Source organism: Diuraphis noxia, unplaced genomic scaffold, assembly GCF_037042655.1.
Source record: "Diuraphis noxia isolate RWA-SAM2 unplaced genomic scaffold, SU_Dnox_SAM2 contig0003, whole genome shotgun sequence".
Lineage (NCBI taxonomy): Eukaryota > Metazoa > Arthropoda > Insecta > Hemiptera > Aphididae > Diuraphis > Diuraphis noxia.
Genome location: NW_028301713.1, coordinates 48,677,181 through 48,690,745, shown reverse-complemented (window position 1 = coordinate 48,690,745; position 13,565 = coordinate 48,677,181).

The window sequence follows — 13,565 nt, the reverse complement described above, 5'->3', positions numbered from 1 at the left end:
TTGGTATATACTTAAAAGCTAATTGGTATGTACCTATTATCTACATCTGCACATAGGTTATACTTTGATAAACTGCAGATAAAAACCTAATTAAGAATTTACTATTTAGCATTATGTAAATGTTATATATACAGAGTGATTCATTTAAGTGTCTACACTCATTATTTCGGAATTTTAATGATTTTGAAAATTTGTTTCTTCGCATTATTCGATGCCATTTCAAAACATCATTATTTCCGAAAAAAATTTATTTTTTATCTTTAATATTTTTAAGTTTTATTCGTTTTTATTCTTTTTAATGACATCATACTTTTTCATTTTATATTTTGAATCAGAAAATGATTCAAAGTATTGCAATCAAAGAAGTTGAATTATTTTATTATATTCATATAAGTAAAGGTAAGAATTTAAAATTTAGATGTGAGGGATATGGTGTTTCAGGAGCGGGTACCGAGCAAAAAGTTGTATACTACTTCGCTAATATAAACATTAAATAATTACTGTCTAGGTATAATTTATATAACTAATGAACTATTATAAAGATTATAATTTTTTTTCTTCAGAAAACCTGATCTTACAGTATCACCGTTATAATATCCAAGTTGTAATAACCATTTAAATAGTCTATGGTAATATAACTTATAAGTCGATTTCGACGGGACGTTTGATGTCAAGTTGTTACTACTAATTCGTCATCATAAAGGAAAAGTTATATATACAGGGTGTAACAGATAGAACTGACTTTTAGAATTTTTGAACTTTTGTTCTAATTAATATTTTTTTAATTTTTCTTTTGTATATTATTAAGAGACCCTTGCGCTACACGTACAGTATAAAAAAAATTTTCATTTTTTTATGAGTACAAATAAAAAAATTTCAATTTGATTAAATTTTTGTTGGAAAAATTCAAAATAGCCAATTTGTAAATTTAATTAAAAGAAATATTTTGATGGTAAAAATATTTATCTAAATCAATATTAGCTTATTTTTAAAAAAATTTTAAAATATCAATATTTTTTTGCATAAATTACTTTGGAGCGTTATAACTTCTTTCAAATATTATTTCTGAAATGAGTATATTTCTTAAATTAGTTATTAATTATATAATTTTCACAATTTTTGTTGTACGTTTAATTAGCATAATTTTTTTTTTTATTAGTCAGTTCTATCTGATACACCTTGTATATACATATAGTATTTATAGTTATATTAGGTGATATCCACTATACTATATATTACGTTTGTACATGATTTTAACAACCCCTGTGTAAAATGGATACAGGAATAACATTATATTTGTGATTTTATGGTCGCGATTTACGCAATGCTAGTACTATATTATCAACAGTAGACATCTTACTTTTGCTACCAGTTTAAAATACTATTATATATACGCAGCTGACGTATATAATATAATGTTGTAGCTATTATAAACACCTTGACTCTACGCACTCATTGAAGGGTGATTTATTTATTCGTATACATAAATCTAATAACTCGTTTCATCTTAGCCTTTATTAGATGTTAAACTGGCGAAGCTTGCTCAATAGATCATATATGTATACCTGTATACATATACGCATCTTACAAGTTAGTGTGTAATTGTTTTTTTTTTCTGAATCCGGTTCAGCCCAAGGCCTTGTGGTGGTTTCTTTGAAAAACCAGTATTGTTTTATTTGTATTCAGCTAAGACTGGATAACAGACAAGATATCGTGTCAATGTTGTAAACGTAAGTGCGCCGAGCTCTAAGTATAGTATATAATATATACTATGTGTATGTAGTTCGCAAACTAATAATAATAAAAATAAACGCAAAGACCTAAAGCAGTTTATCGAATAATATATTGTAAAATTAACACATTATTATTCACATCATATACCAACAGAATGCACGCAATACTATATAGGTGCATTGAATGCGTGATGTATGTTATAATGTATAATAGATTTCGACGTATCGTAATGTTATAGTTTATACATGTTTAAGTATACATATTATATTTTATATATATTATATAGATACCCAAATGGCTATAGTGTATCATAATATATTATTCCGTTAAATACTTAAATACCTATACAATGTCATATGCACACATGAAAACTACGCTGTATATAGAACAGCCGGACATATATTTTATAAAGAATATAACCACTACGCATATATAATTATTATTATGGGTATAACAGAATTTAAGCTTATAACTAAGTCAGTGTCACATATTCACATATATATTATATACATTAGATATTATACCTAGTATATGTTTGACTACACAATTTAATAGGAACCAAATTGACAACAAAAATAGTATTATATACTCAACAATTAAACATTTGAAATTTGAATACTGATCAATTGTTGAACAAAAATTATAAAAGTATAGAAAATGTTTACAACTTTTATCATAATATTATGAAGAATAGCTGAAAGATAATTATTGATAATATACTATTATAACCAAGTGGAGAAAGCTATAAAATGCAGCCAGACGCAATATATTATTACCTCTATCACAGCGGCATTCGTCAACTCAATAAGCTGACACGTCATTTTTCTGGCACTCAATTGGCCAACTCGTGATTTTTCGATACATATTTTATAGTTAATAATTAATTATATACTTATTAGTTATTATAATTATTAGTTTTATAATAATTATCTAATTGATTTCATACTCATAATTAAAAATGGTAGTATTATGGGGTTTTTTACCACTTCGTAAGTTAAAGTATCAAATATATATTATTTTAATATTTTAAAGTTATAACACGTATTGAAAACTATATAAAAATAAAAAACCATAGAAATAAACATATCTCTAATCTGTATTCTTTGACACTGCATGCAACATTGGTGGGAACGAAAACTCAAATGAAGATGTTAAAAAAGGAATAAAACCCACCGATAGTCCAAAATTTTGTATGACAACTTATATGCAAATTTAAAAAAGTGGACAAGTGGGTATCGCTCTGTTGTATGTTAGAAATGGAGAATAGATAACTATAATGGATGTGTTAAATTTGAATGTAATTATTAAGGTATAGTACACGAAAAACGATTCTGAACGGAGATGATTTGTTAGTCTAGGATATATTATATTACCTATATTTAAATTATTTTATATTTATATACGCTCACAAAATGTTTTCTATATTGGCTCTGGAGTTTTTTTTTACAGTTATTTGAAGTAAAAGTTATGGAGAACTTTGTGTTGGGTTTTTTAACCTTTGGTACAAATCACAATAATTTTATGAATTTTCAACTTCAAAATTCCATGCAAATTTTCCGCGATTTTAACATATTTTGTAAACATTTAAATTTGTATTTAGTACGATAAGTAGTACAACTTACAATAAACCTTATAAAACTTTGAAGATTTTTTGGACAGCCAAATTTTTCTATAGGCATTTCAATAAAAAAACTTAGAAAAAACGAAAATTTCAATTGTCCATAAATAGCTTAATGTACTTTGTGAAATTACGATATTTCAAAAACTTTTCCCATTGTTTTCATATAGAAATATAGAAAGCATCGGTTGATTATTGTATGTCAGTGGATTATGAACCCTTATGATACCCTTATATAGAATTTAAAATTTTTCATTCTTTATTATCTTTCACGAATTATATTATATGCAACATTTAACTAACATGTTTGTTAATTATGAGCTTTAACATGTAAACATGTATACATATGATATTATTAATCAATTATAATTGCTATACAAATTAAGAATGGATATTATGTGATGGTGCCGCAATTGACTTTTTGTTCAAATAATGAAAGTATAAGTGTATAGGTAGGTAATAAATATAAATTCTCAAATTTGTTTTTGACTAAAACTTTTTTCAAAAAGCTTGAAACGTCATGAATTTAATATTTTATACAATATTATTAAATCGTTCAAATATCTACTTCTATTATTTGTAGGTATAATAATAAAATAATAATCAACATTAGCCGTCCTGTTTTTTTATACATTCGGATTCGTTATTCTATTTTTGATGCGTTGCCATGTAAAACAAAATAGCTTTCAGGAACAAATAATTTTATGAATGTTTTTCGAAATGTACAGTATATTTTAAAGAGATATCCTTATTTTTATTATTTTGAATGATGGGGGGGGGGGGACAAAAAAAAATATTCGTAATATATTATGGTATGGTAAAATGGTTTCAATAATTTGGTGTCACGAATTTTCATCAACAATGGAAAATGTACAATAATCCTCGAATTATAATCCAAATTAAGTATTCGAAACCACCACCCCATTTCCACTTTAAAGTATAATTTTATGTTTCTTCACCCTTCCCTGGTTTTATTTCCCGCAGTGGTTTTGGAGATTGTTCATTTCATAGGGTTGTAAAATACGTAATCTATATATATATATATAAATGTGTGTATATATGTATATGTATATATCGCGATCTCAGTGATCTCACGCAGAAAGACGTATATATATACATCGTTAAGCTTTAGTAATCATAATCAGTTGAAAGCATTATTATTTAAATTATTTATAATAATTCTGCTTGAAACATTTTCTTTTCGTTTGTAAATACCTATAAAATATTATGCATTCCTTTTGAATTCACATAACCTACGCATATACGAAAAATAAGATTTCGTTTTATATTAGTTTTTTATTTTATTTTAAAATTTTACTTAGGTATTTAGTCATTTAAATTGTTGATAGTTTACAATATGAATTTCATAAATTTTATACATTTCTGGACATTATGAATAAAATATGAAAATTTGTATAATGATAACAATATACCTTTTTTTTATTTTATTCGGAAAATTTACAATCTATATTTGTTAATACGATAGTCAAAAGTAAAAAAGATGATAGACATACCTAAACATATTATCATGCCATATAAATAGTAATATAAAATGACACGTCATGTAGCAATTCTACAGTAGCATAATTTGAGGGAAGTCATTCAGCAATGGAATATATTGGTTAATATTTATTAAATCAATATTATTTTAATATAGGTCACGGCATCAGCGCTTCTGGAAGTCGCGTGGTGGGTTATTGTCAGGAAGAGCACGTGATATTAAAAAGTAAACTGAATAGATAAGGGTTTGGCTGTTGTATCGGTGTTGCAGAATGGATTGAAACCTATTATAATATATTTTGGTTAATTATAGTCAACCGTTAGAGTGTTCAAAGGTTTGTTTTGGTTTTATATGTTATTACTATAAGTAGGTATTACACCTACCATAAGGGCCATAGCTATAATATATTAGCTGAAGAGCGATAAACCGAAAGCTTGAATGTCGTAGTTTTAAGAAAAGGTATGGTGCATGCTTAGATTTACATACCATAGCCCTAAGTATTAAAATAATAATAAAATAAATACAATTTTTAATAGATTAAAATGATTAAAATATGGGTGTCTTTTTTATTTTTTTAAGATCCAATTTAATTTTGCCAATATCCCACTGGGATAACCACATTTAGTTTAGTCGTATAAGATCCAATTACTTACTGGCCAAATTATGGCACTTTGTATAGATTTGAAATTATGCGAGAATGACGGTGTGAAGTGTGATACAAACGATCAATACCCTTGTCTAGGCGTATTCGGTACACTCCTTTTTGGGACTTTCAGGTCAGGTTATAGGAAACCCGAAATACAGCTTGTTGTGTTCTGAATAAAACAATGTTGGTGAGTTGAGGCCCAAACCCTAAATAACGTACGAGTTGCGGCCCGGGTTTATGAGAGGTACGTACGAGTTGCGGCCCGGGTTTATGAAAGGTACGTACGAATTGCGGCCATACAATAATGTATATATTACATATATATACATATATATATTACATATATATATATATATATATATATATAGTAATAGTATATAAACATCACAATATTATGTAGGTATTTTGTAGAATAAATTGTCGTACTTATATTAATATTGGTCGTAAAGAAAATAAAAGTATTCATAAAATTATTGAATATAATATAATATATTAATATTATGACATTATATTAAATAATAAATAATAAAAAAAAATAAAAGTATAATTGGTGTAATATATTATAATAATAATGCCCAAAAAAAATCAAAGCATTCATAATGTAAGTCATATATGGCAGATAATACGATAAAACGATCTATATTATCTTTATCATATTATATACAAAAATATAACTTCCCATACGTATTGAACATTTCATTTATCGTTATTCGTTTATATGGTACATAGGTAATAGGTATATAATATAATATATATTATATAAGTAAGGTACATATGTAATGATAATTATTCGGGCCGCAACTAACCTATACCTAAAATATTATCGGACCGGAATTCACCGGTCTCCAACACCGGAAACGAAAGGTCGTGCCGCAACTCACCCTCAGCCGAATAAAAAAATGTATGTGATGTATTCATATGATTTAATAATTATTTATAATGCTAATTCTTTAGAAAATCTTCATTTGAGCCAACATAAAGAAGGCTTGGCCTAATAATTGTGTAGGTGATAGTGTTTTGTGTTGCTGATATAGTCTATACATTTGGCTGAAGAAAGCATATTGTTTGATCGGTTGTAGGCTTGTAGCGTTATTGTATACAGCTTAAGGTCGGCGTGAAGTGCTTCTTCCCTACGAACTAGGTGGCATTTGAAATTATTCTTAATATTTTTTATTGAAATACTATCTTTCATTCAGCGCATTTACCTAATTTATAAGTGTTTTGTCCCATTTCCCTCGAAAATACGTCACACATATACACATTAAAATTAAGAGTTATGTTATTTTAGGTTAGGTTGTGGAACCGTTACTCCAGAGCGGCGGACTCCGGTCGGCTAAGGAAGACGGACATAAACGGGATTGCAAGGGCGACGGACTCTGGTCGGCCCGAGAAGGCGACAGGAAGAACTTCGGCTATAAGTTGTAAATCATAACCTAAAATGTAAGGGGGTAAGTCGGGGATCTGTCCCGTCTATCCCCATGTTGGCACAAGCCTGTATGTAATTATTATTAAACTGATGTCTAATAAACGATGGCGGCGCAGCGGAAGAAATGCGAAAGCACTCCCCGCTGCGTAGTCGGTTGAAAACTGAAAAAAAAAAGGTTGTAAAACCGTTATAAATTATTTTCATAGGGTAAAAGTAATTTAAGGAAAACAAATCATGTACAAAATGTAAGTAGTACTTGTGCTTTTCAATTTAACCCCTCTACATTTTACACTTTTTTGAAAATCGAAATATTGGACTGTCTATTATTAATGTATTAATAAATAAACATTGAACATAAGCAGCCTCGACATGATGGTATCACAGGTGGTCCGTGTTGTTTCATATTTTTATTTCGTTGTTCGTGTTTTGATTGCGTAATATAATACTAGGAAAAACAGGAAATTTTACACAAAACCAGTTTTTGACAAGACATAGGTATTTTATTGTTGTAATCCGAAATATAAATGCAGATACTTGAAATTTTCAAGGGATAAGTTCTTTAATGGGAAGTGTAGATATCTGGTATATACCAGCTAAGTATATCTACTGCCTAAATATATATTGGTTGTATATATTTTGATAAATTATAAATAATATTATACTTACGTATAAAATCTGCATGTACTTTAATCGTGAAGATAAAACATTTAAATATTTTTCAAAAATAAATAACATTGATTGAGAAATAATAATACTTAATATTATTATGGATAATATTAATAATAGTTAATACTTTTGGTCACATGTGGCCAAAAATAAACATAGTTTTATCCTGCTATTGACAGTTTGCTATATTGGCTATAATTATTATGATGTTTTTTCCACTTATTTGAAAATTAAAATTATGTAAATCAAAAACAAGAACAAACATTGTAATAATGGGGTTTAAGTATACTCAGTATGGGTATAATAAGTTCAGGTAAGTCATTCGAAGAAATAAAGTCAATGTATAGTATAATATAATACCTATAGTATTCTGAATTTCCAATTTCTACAGTCGGGTCGTCCGAGTAATGCATACCACACTCTATTCTAATTGAAAAAGTTTTTTTTAATAAAATCGGATTCCTACAAGTGTCGATGTGTATAATGGTATGCGTCGTGCAGCATGCTGGTGGAACACTAATTGCTAATTGGTACTGTATTGTACTTCCGTTATTATTCGGTCCAAAGTTGCTTTACGTATAAGATATACAATATATTATTTACGTTTAAACGTTTACTCTCCATACAGACCTAAAATTAAAAACTATCTACAAGGAATCCAAACACTCTTACAAAAGATTCCACAACCGTCTTTCCTCCCACTCAAATTCTTTAATTAAAAACCTTTCCTCCCTCTCAATCCCTGGCAGTCCTCCTAGACGACTAAAACGTAAATGGTGCTGAGACCCAGGGCCGGATTGGTATAAATCAGCCCATCGAGATTTTCACTTCTAGGCGGCCCATTTACATATTCACTTGCCCAAAATTTGTACCTATGGGAAGTTTTTGACAAATGGGGTACTAATGCCGGGATAACTCCCCCCCCCCCCCCGGAAAATTATGGTTCTAAATATTCAACTGCCCATGCCATTTTTAAAAAATTTTTTCATGTGTTTATATAGTTGAATATATTCTGTATTTATGTATTATAATATATATATAATAATAATGCAGTTATTTTTTACTATATTTTTAGCATAAAAATATAGTCATTTTTTAAATGATTATATTTTTTGAAATAATATTGAAATTGCATATTTAACAAATTGATGAATGTTGATAGAAATGATAATTTACACCCAACCATGTATACCTGCACTATTTAGGAAATTGAGAAAATAAATACTGTTGTAGCAATATAATATATAATAAGTAGTTTGCAATGCAATATTCCGCTGCATATAAAATTAGAAACACGAAGGTTTAAAATAAATTATAGTTTAAAAAATAATTAAGTAATGAATTGAAAATCATAATTTACCTAGGTAAAGTTTATAATATACACACATGTATCTAATATCTATACAACAAGCTTTGCAACAACTAATATCTATATAATATTTTATATACGTACATATATATATTAATTATGCATACTTCATGCACTAAGCAGTGGCGTATCCAAGATTTTTCTTCGGGGGAGGGGGCACTTATCAATTTTTACTTAGCGATGATAGTTTACCTATATAAAGGTTCTTCCGTAAGTATAATCTAACCCATAACATATTATATTAATTTAATAATGCACTTGTATACTTTAAATACTTTGGATATTGTATTTTAAAGTATTATTATAAGATTAATTATTTTACATGCGCATTGCTTGTTTAAAAATAATAGTAATGTATTTTCTTTTTAATAGGACATATTATTATAATATACCAACATTTTTTGTGATAAAACAAATCCCTATTTATTAAACATGATTATGTGATGATAAAAAAAATCAACAATATTTAAATACTATTTAACATTTTAAAATAATTTATCATTAAATAACAATAAAAGTAAAGTCACAATTTAAACCTTTGAGCCTTTCCGCTGTTAACTGTTAACAAATGTGTACAATATTTGATTATCTGAAATGTCAATATCTCTATGAATTGATAATAATGTGAGTACAACAAGTCTTGGATCTAAAAAAAAGTTTTTTTAATAATATTTACAGGTATGTTTATATGTACAATGAGTCTTCCACCGATACGTACTTTTGACATTAAAACACTTAAAATCCACAGATTACAACTATTTTTAGTATAGCTACACATCAACTTTCAACTGACTCATCTTTAGTTTACTTCATCTTAACGACCACAGATAATATTATATAGTATATATTAACTATACTCTTGTAGTAAGTAGTGATCACTATTGATTATTATATCTTTTAATTTAATATTGGGAAAAAAGATCCAACTATCTAAATATAAAATGTATACAGCTAATAAATCTGTACATAAATTATGAAGGTACGTATTACCTTTGTTATGTTAATTAACAATTTTTTATTTTTCTATTTCATTATTATATGATTTTTTTTTATTAAATTATTGCATCTATAAATACAATAAATATATTATAATAAATCTGTACCCACATAAATTATGTAATCTTAGTTCATCAGATTGGATTTGGATGCTTTTATTTCAGGTAAAACAAACGCACCGGTGGAATTTAAATGAAAAAAATTTAAAAAGGTCGATGGAATTTACATGCGCCCGTCGGTCTATATTTTCCGCCAATCGTTTATGCATATTTATTATTTGTACAACTATATACATCATTAAACGATTAGATGTATAAATAAGAACAGTCAGCGGATGTAAATGATGAATCACAAATATTTTTTTTATGGATTTTAACATGAAACCAATAAACATGATAACAATGAAAATCGCAGAAACCTAATATTTTATGCGCAATGTTGTATGCATCAAATACCTATAAATAGCTGTTAAGTGTAAATAATAGTTAACTTTTGTTCATAAACAAATAAGAAAAGCTAACAAAATAATGATGACAATTTAAAACCAATAAAATACATTTCATGACTTTCGTAGCGACTTTCATAGAACAATAATAATCATTTTAATAATATACAATAAAATTATTTTTAAATGTTCATAATATTTCGGGAAGGAGGGCTGCAGCAACGCCACTGGTATATAAATATATGACATTGTAGTCATTGTGATGGAAAATTCGACAACGATACGACCACGAAGCGTGAGCCAGATGGTGCAGGACTTATTGATCACTGTGAATATTTGCATGGAAATATTATGAAATACCTATATAATATTCACACTATCACACTCAAACCTTTCATATATTTACCTATTATTATATTATAAGCAAAGACCTAAAAATGTCGTGCGTGATTGATTTCGTAAAGGGTGATGGAATCACATACCTCGGCCGGCTCGGCTTATAAATCGAACACACAAATGGCATAACTATACCTATACACAATATTAAATACAAATGGTAACAACCTATAACAATATATATATATATATATATATATAGTGGTTGTTTTGATTGGCTCAAATAAATGTCATTCAACGGCCCACGTGATGTAACTATGTCGAATGTCGATAATCTATATCTAAAAGAGTTTTAAGGTAGGTAGCAAAAAACATAATAATATGCATAGACGATAGACAAAATTCAGTACCTATAAATGCCGAGTGTGTATATTATACATACTTGCAGATGAGGATTTTATATAGTTCTATAAGGTTCGGAAAAAAAATCATTTCAAAAATAGCGAAAAATCTTTAAAACTTAAAACAACACCAAAAGTACAAAAACACGTACACTAAGAAATAATGCACACATTTCAAGAACAATTTAAGAGGTGCTAATTTTGTATTTACTTTCAATTTAAATTATTGACACCAGCTGCTATAATAGACGTTGGTACATAACATATGGTACAATTTATAATGATTGTACAGGTCATAGTTATATTCTAGTTAACAGTTTCGAATAATCAGATTAGTACGTAAATCAAACATGACGAGATAAAGCAATTTGAGCATTCTATATACAGGTACGATATGAAAATTGATTGACCTTTCAATATTATTATTATCTTTTAAAATAAGTGTTTGTTTAGTAGAACACATTTTATCAATAACACGAAAGTCAAATAACTCCATGCAAAACAATTAGCTAAAAAAATAAATATATTATTTTTCGTATGTCTTATTCTATACCTACATAGTTATGTTTTCGTTATGTTTTATGAATTTATCGCTAACAATCTGACATATTTACTATTTAGAACAAAAAAAAAAAAATAAAAAAATTAAGAGGATGTTACGTTTCCATGCATCCGTATTCATTGTATCAGTCTTACTATTGGATGATTTTACCTATTATCGAATTTAGACGTAAGATTATTATCCAGTGAATTTCTTGAGATTTTTATACTTTAATTTTTAAGAGTTTTCTATGAGTATTTTAAAAATGTATAGTTAATAGATTTTAAAATATGGCAATAATTTTGTTAAAATCAAAATATAACAAAATCTTACGAAATTCGAAAGATAATATTCTAAATTCATTAAAAATGATATAATATAGTCCAATATTCTTTTTAATATCAAGCATAACTGAGTTAATTGGATTATTCAAAACGTTTAATTTGCTACGTTATGATGCGTTTGGAAGACGGAGGCAACGCATGGGGTTCTAACGTCCTGACTCTCGCCTATATAATATAATAAAGGTATAGAATTTACATAAATATTATATATATACATACCAGGAATCTATTAATATAATATCTAATTTTATATAATGTATTAATTTAATTTTGTAAAACGATTATTCGTTTCATTTATAATTGGAATAAATTCGATGTGCGAGGGTGGATGCTGATGCAGTATTATATAATATAATATATAGGTAGGTATTATATAATGATTTATTTCAGACCACCGTAACGCGCCAACGCGTACCTATTTATATTATAGTGATGATGACCTTCGACCGACCGCTTGTCACGCGTGCAAGTGGGAAAAAAAAATCGAACGATTGTCATTATTACATTATTTTTTATTATTGGTAGGTATTATAAAAAAAAAAAAAAAAAAACGTGGTCAAATATTAATCTCATTCATCGGGCTCAGACACTTAAGGACTTTAAGTATCAATAAATTATATTGTACATTATCATTATAATGCGTTCGTTGCGACTTTTCAACGAGCGGCTAAAGTTTCCGTGAGGCAGCGTTCGTCCTGTTGCGTCGGTGCGGCACGTCGCGCCCTGGTCGATGTGGACGACGCATACTGCGCGAACGCTTCCTAAACGTACCGCCGGAAACGATCCTTACATACACACACCATAAACGTCGCGGTCGGTTAGGTCGGAGGGTAAGAAGGAGCAAACACAACCCTTTTTAGATGTACATAGGAACTATCTATATGTAATTTTCAAAACTAATTTCATGGCATTATATATACAATAAGTCGTAACAGATAGATCTGAATTTTGGAATAACTTTTGTTCAAATTAATATTTTTTATTTATTTTTTTTGTTCATTAAGTGCCCCTATAGCGCTACATATATAATATTTTTTAATTTTTTTATTTTTAGTATTGAAGATAAAAAAAATTAATTTAATAAAAAATGTTTTAAATAAATTCAATATAGCCTATTTGTGAATCTGATTATAAGAACAATTTTGATGGTATAAAAAGATTTATCTAAATCAAAAACCTAGTTTATTTTTTTTAATTCAATATTTTTTTGGTTAAATTAATTTGGAACACATAGTAACTTTTTTAAAAATATGATTTTTGAGAATTTTCTGACATGAGTATATTTTTTAAATTATTTACTTATCATAATATATAATATTAATAATTTTTGTCATACGTTGAATTAGCACATTTTTTATTTATTTTGTTCAGGTCTTTCTGTTACACACTGTATAAATATATATATGCACTGTGACAAAAACTCTGTATGGCAAAAGAAGAGTAACCAATATTATTACATATCCATTATAGTATTATTAATAAAAAAATGATAAAACTATTGTATTGTTCATGGATGGAATATGGCACTCAAATTATTTAGAT